Consider the following 6,374-nt stretch of genomic DNA (forward strand, 5'->3'; position numbering starts at 1 on the left):
AACATAGTGAGTAGTGTTCAACAAGTAATTACACACAAAGGAGATATGTCAAGCAAGTTGTATACTTGTGATTTAATGAGTTACTAAGGAATAAACAACAAGCTTTAACATTAATAACACACAAAGGAGAGATGTCATGCAAGTTCTATACTTGTGATTTAATGAGTTACTAAGGAGTATACAACAAGCTATAACATAGTGAGTAGTGTTCAACAAGTAATTACACACAAAGGAGAGATGTCAAGCAAGTTGTATACTTGTGGTTCGATGAGTTAGTGGTGCAAGTGATCTCAATTCTCTTGGGACCCAACAGATGTCTAGAGGGTTGTGGTTAAGCCACGCTGACAAATTGGTTCAGAGCTCTCTTGAGCCTCTGCTCTTCGTGTTTGTCCGGTTTATCCCAAACTGTTTACGGGTATTAACCACTTTACATTGAATTATTTCAGAAATGTCTTAATAAATAGTTTAATTTGTAGTTGATTACGAGTTTCCCTTTCAACAGTGCCCTTTCAAGTGTTGCTTTTTCATTTTAGCATCTTGGTTTGTGGTAAAACCACTTTTGTAATAATTTCAAAATGGAAATAGGTACTAATTATAAAGGAAAACATAATTATCATGTTTTCCTTCATTATAATTTAATTGTTTTCTTATTTTTAATAAAAATGTGTAAATATTGGCTCTTTTTGTCCCGAGACCGAGGCTTAGGGCTCTTGTATTTTGATGATCTTTCGCTGAAGACCACCATCACGTGGCCAAGCATGACATGAAGATGATGTGTTTCTGTTATTTAGTTTGTGCACGTGTTTGTGTATGTGTTTGTTAATAAGTGTACTTTTTCATTTAGAAATATGACGATCTTTAGGAGAATTAGGATATTCAAGAACAGTGTGAAGATCGCGCCAATTAATGGTTAAATAATTGCTGAACACAATTGAAATCATCACTATAAACGGGTATTATTAGCAATTTTTAGGCGTCTTGGTAATACAAAGGCCATGTCATCAAAATACTTATTAAGTACTTGGAGTAGTTTCACTTTCAATAGAATCATAGTGGTCTGTGGATTTGTTTATGGACTTCATCCCTACCATTTTTATAGACCACATTTTATAAATATATTTAATATTCAAATCCAGAATGGTTTGCCAAAGTTGCAGGGATTTCAGGGGGTTTAGTCGCTCGGGACGCGTCTGTTGCTATTGTCGCCCCGACCTCAAGTTGGTTGACAAATTGGCTCCAAGATGTCACCATTGTTGCTTTCGTGGTTGACAAATTGAATCATGGAACCGCCTTAGAGTCCGATTCTAGTTTAGCGCCTTTTGTAACCCACATAGATGAATTTTAAGTTCCTATTTCGAGTGGGAATTTCAGTATTCGTTTTACAAAGAGTTTTAGACACAAGACTAATGCCAAAGAATAATTAATGATCGAAGCAAATATTTAAGTGTATTTAATACAGTCGTAAAAGTATTTCGTACTAATTTAAAGAGTTAAAAATATAATTGAAATACGAAGAAATGGCAATCTTTTAAAACATTTTTTCTGTATTGAGGTGGAAATAATGTCAAACTTAAGATTTATAAGAAATTTATAACGTACTCATGGTAGTAAAAACTAAAAATATGCTTAAATGCTTGTTGTTGTTTATTAATTTGAACTTTTATATTTTATTCGTGTCTGTGGTAATATTCCCTACTGATTAAACAAAAAATCAATAGGTAAGAAAATAAAAGAATTATTTTAATACATACTAGTAAATAAAAAGCCATATAATACAAAAAAATCAAAACAGCTAAAACATATATTTACGTTTAAGTTTGAGTTCAAACGAAAATCATTTGAAGTGTACTTAGTCAAATATTAACTTTAAAGTTAGAGGAACGAAACTAAACAGAAAAATGTGTTATGAGTAATGCATTTTTTGTTTCATGGGATTAATGTCTCATGGGTAAATATCAACCATGAATAAATTTTATATGAGTTAGATTTTATAATTAAATAAATCTAATCACATAAAAGCAGTTATTAAAGTACGAGGGACATCTTTGTGGGCTAAAAGTGGTAATTAATAATCTCAAGTATGTAATATTATTGTTTGAATAAATTTAATCTTTCAAATGTGTTACGGTTACTTACTTTGTTCTCGACATCATAACTCAAAACAGTGGTGTCTGATGAGACGGTTGAAGGGGAGGGGGGTTGGATGGCACATTAAGGGGGGGGGAGAGGGTTAAAAGTAATTACATCCACGCACAATGCGAGCGTAAACAATCATTAACGGATGAGTTTTAATGAAACTAAAACTACCCCTCTGAGACCTCATGTTGATTTAGATCCGCGTATAATGAACTTAACCTTTTTATTTCTAAATAAAATATATATTTACTGTCTACGATGTACTGGCGATGTTTTGCTGTGAGGGGCTTATTGTATCGAATAAAATTATCTGAGGCAAATTAACCGGCAATAATTGTAAATAATTTCAATTAACACTGCAAAACTTGATTATGTTATTGAAGATGTACTAGAGGGATAATGTAAAAACCGTTTAACGTCTAGCGTTGTCAAAATGTAAGTAAAACAAGAAGCCTAAATAGTTTACATTGAACTAACAAAAGAAATGTAATTAACTTAACTAATTTAATGAAACAAACCCCGTTGCTGTACACCGACATACTTCGCAAATTTGTATCCGGTACACATTAATTCAGGATAGGCATAGAGCGTCAACAATATAAATATGAGATAGCTAACAGGCGGTGGTTGGAGGGGTATGAACTCGGTACCGCGGGGACCAAAGCCTCGAACTACGCCAAACATGACTAAACCTTTCCACTCAGAAGCTTTCCACGTATAAATATTCTATGAATATAACAAAATTAAAATATTTTAGTTTTAGATATAAAAAAAACAAGCTAAAGCATAGCTGGGGTTATCTCCTTCAATTAAGGATTCTATCAAATGGAATTGCTTTTTTGTTCCTTTCTGACTGTTTAGTTATGAAACAAATTAAATTAGCTTTTCAGTTTGGAACTACTACAAACACGGTTCAAATAATTGTATAAATACAATATATACTAGTTTTCATATAAAACTATGAATCTCAAAACAAAGGTGCTTTACAGTTTTAAAAATTATTGCACCGAACAATAGTTCCTTTTTGACGGTATACATATTGTTTGGTCTTATCAAGATAAAGCCACAATGAAACGGGACCGAATCAGCTAGTTATGATTATAGAAGTCGTTCTAACACATATCAATCCAATAATTAAATTTGTTCTTTGTTCATACATAATATTCCTACTGAGGCCTTACATGTCATTTGATCCTTAAACATTACTTTAATTTATTTTCATGCTTGCGATAGCTGTGTTAACATTGACATACAAAAAACTATGCCTTTTAAAGAAAATTTGAAATGAAAGACTTCACTTATTTTCTTTGAATGTTAAACATATAAATTCGATTGACTGTATTTTTTTCAAATTTTATTTGAAACCCCCTAATTTAGACCCCCCCGTCCACATATAAATTCCCCAATTTAATGACTAATTCAAATTGCACATGTAATTTAAAAATATAGAGATATTAGCTGTAGAAATTGTAGAAGTTCAATATATTTTAAACAATTAATACACGTAGAAACATTTCGGAAAGATTCATATATAACGGTCGGGATTTTAATTAAAATTCCTTACAACAATAATAATTTTTATCATGAGTGTATATGCATAAATGTTGATTTAAAACCCGTTGATCAAGTTTTAACATATTCAACGTGTAAATACAAGATCGTGCTCACTACTTCTTACATGAATCATCAATAAAAGAAAAAAAATTTTTGAAATAGTATAATGCATGCTAATGTCCATGAAAATGCCTCATATAAATGGAATTTTTATGCTCATTTAAATTAAGTATTTTTTCTTTGATTTTGTAGTTTAAAAATTTAGCTTTATTAAGAAAATGATTGTCAAACATCACAGAGAGCAGGTGTCTTTTTTATGTTGAGCTAGGCTGATTTAATGTTTATTTTTAGATTATTAAAATTTTCTCTACTGATCACACGACTTGATAAAGTGGTCAGTTATATTTCCAATATTATATTTGTTAATACTTTGTAAATTTTTGATGGAAATAAAATCATTTAATCATTCATTCATAAGACCCTTAAAGATGTGACAAAAAATGTAGGATCTACCTACATAACACCTCTCAAAACATCTGCTATGGTCAACTTATACGCTTAATGAATTAAAACGCGTACACGGAAAAGTCTTTAACAAAACATTTATAAGCTATGAAGCACGTAGCGTAATTCTCACACTTAAATCAATTCAGCTGACAAAACAACGAACTTGTTTGAAAAGTTTGTTTTCAATTGATCGTTTTGTTTTCGTTTCGAGTCGGACCACCGTGAGAGCATGTCGTGTTTATTATGTCCGTGGTGTCAAAACCCAAAACATCCTTTTGGCCATTGAACAACGACCACTCATTTGCATACAACCGGAAATAGTCCTAAAACATCGAATTCAGAGCTTTGCATGTCCATTGAACAAGTGGGACCGATATCCAACGCGTGAATTGCTACTTTAATTGGCTGTGAAAAGTGTGTGAATAATCAACTATCTTCTATTTTCAGAGGAAATAGTTTTTCCATTTTTGTTTATGAATTTTAGGCCTTTAACTGTATTTATTTATAATATTACGTTTATAATAATAACTCTTAACTTCCTATGCGTGGTTTATTACGTTAGGTTAGGTTAGGTTAGGTAAGGCTAGGTTAGGTTGGTAACTACTTTTAAGGTTTTGCCATAAAGATAAAGCGATGTATTGTAGTTTAGTTAGGCGATTTATATTTATTTGAACAAATTGAAATAACGTCGATTGAATTTGTACAATATACTCAATATTATGATTTATAGGCCTATATTAAATTTGTAAAAACGTGGACTGTCGAATGAACTTTCCACCTTTTAACCTTAAAAATATATACCTATTTCATAAAATATTAAAATATCTTATATTAAAGACTAATTTACGTTTTATTAACTCGACTGAATTAAAGTTTATTATCGATTCAAATACGATATGTCAGTTTTAAGATTTATTTAACCACTAACAAAAATATTAATATTTTTAATTTATTTTACTGAATATTAAAACGGTTATTTCGATAAAATCCTCACTGATTAATAGCATTTATGAAGTTGGTGACAAATTTAGACATTAAATTAAATTAAAAAACATTATTTGTATGATTACTAATTAAATATACTTGCTCCCTTGGTATAAAAAAGGACAATCATTTACACACCACCTATTATATTGTCAAATTTCAACCCAAGTTTAGTATAGCTAAAACTGTATAGACAATATAATTCATATAATTTTGGAAATCTGAATATTGATACTTAATCGTTAAATCTTAATTCAATCTTACATGACATATGTATGCATCTTAATAACATATAAAGTACATCTTATTTAGTTATTAGTTCATTCATTCATGTCTCTACATGTAAAATATATATTTCCTAAGCTTAAAACCCACTCCTGCTGATTAAAATCTACTCACGCTGATTTAATCTATTCATTGGACTAAAACATTATTGTGAAATAGTTTAATTTTTGCAAGGTCCTTCTGTCATCATCGAGGTTGTTTTCATGGACGTATTTAATTTAACATTGGCCTTTTAATGGTCAAGATGTTTAAACCATCATAAAATCCGAGAAATTACTTGACTAACAGGACACCGTTCACCTTGGATAACAGACGCCATTTTGTCAAGTAAGGCATGTAATTCCTAGATATCTTAAAAATCAACACACAGGCTGGACATTTTAATTGTAAAAAAAGACCAAATTACATACGCAAAAACCCAAAAGTAAAAAAAAACCATAAATAGAGAAGATGAAAATGATGTAGTTTTGTACGCAGTGAAACTAGATTGAGATTAAGAAACGAACGTTATTAATAAAGGAATATAAATCAAAAATAAATGTAGACTAAGCCTCGACAGTAACAGTTTATGCAAAGTTTGATTCTGATTCTCATGATTACTCGGGGTTAATTGAACGAAAACACGCACATGTTTGGCATTGCGGTTTCTGTAGACAAACATTATTATATTGCATGCACGGGTCGGAAATCGTTTCAATAAAATACCACTTTGGCCCTTACTGACTACATCCAATGTAAAGCAAAGCTAATGTAGTCTACAAACAGCAAAATATTTACGTTAAGCAAGAAGCGTAGGTTTACAAACGGTAACTTCAGATATAAGACTCCTTGGAAACTCGTATATCAAGATATTAAACTTGAAACTTTAAGTTTTAAACAAGCATTCGATGTGAACTAAGTTGATGTTC

The sequence above is a fragment of the Macrosteles quadrilineatus genome, unplaced genomic scaffold, assembly GCF_028750875.1.
Source record: "Macrosteles quadrilineatus isolate MER2022 unplaced genomic scaffold, UCM_ALF_1.0 Scaffold_7__1_contigs__length_78375512, whole genome shotgun sequence".
Classification (NCBI taxonomy): Eukaryota; Metazoa; Arthropoda; class Insecta; order Hemiptera; family Cicadellidae; genus Macrosteles; species Macrosteles quadrilineatus.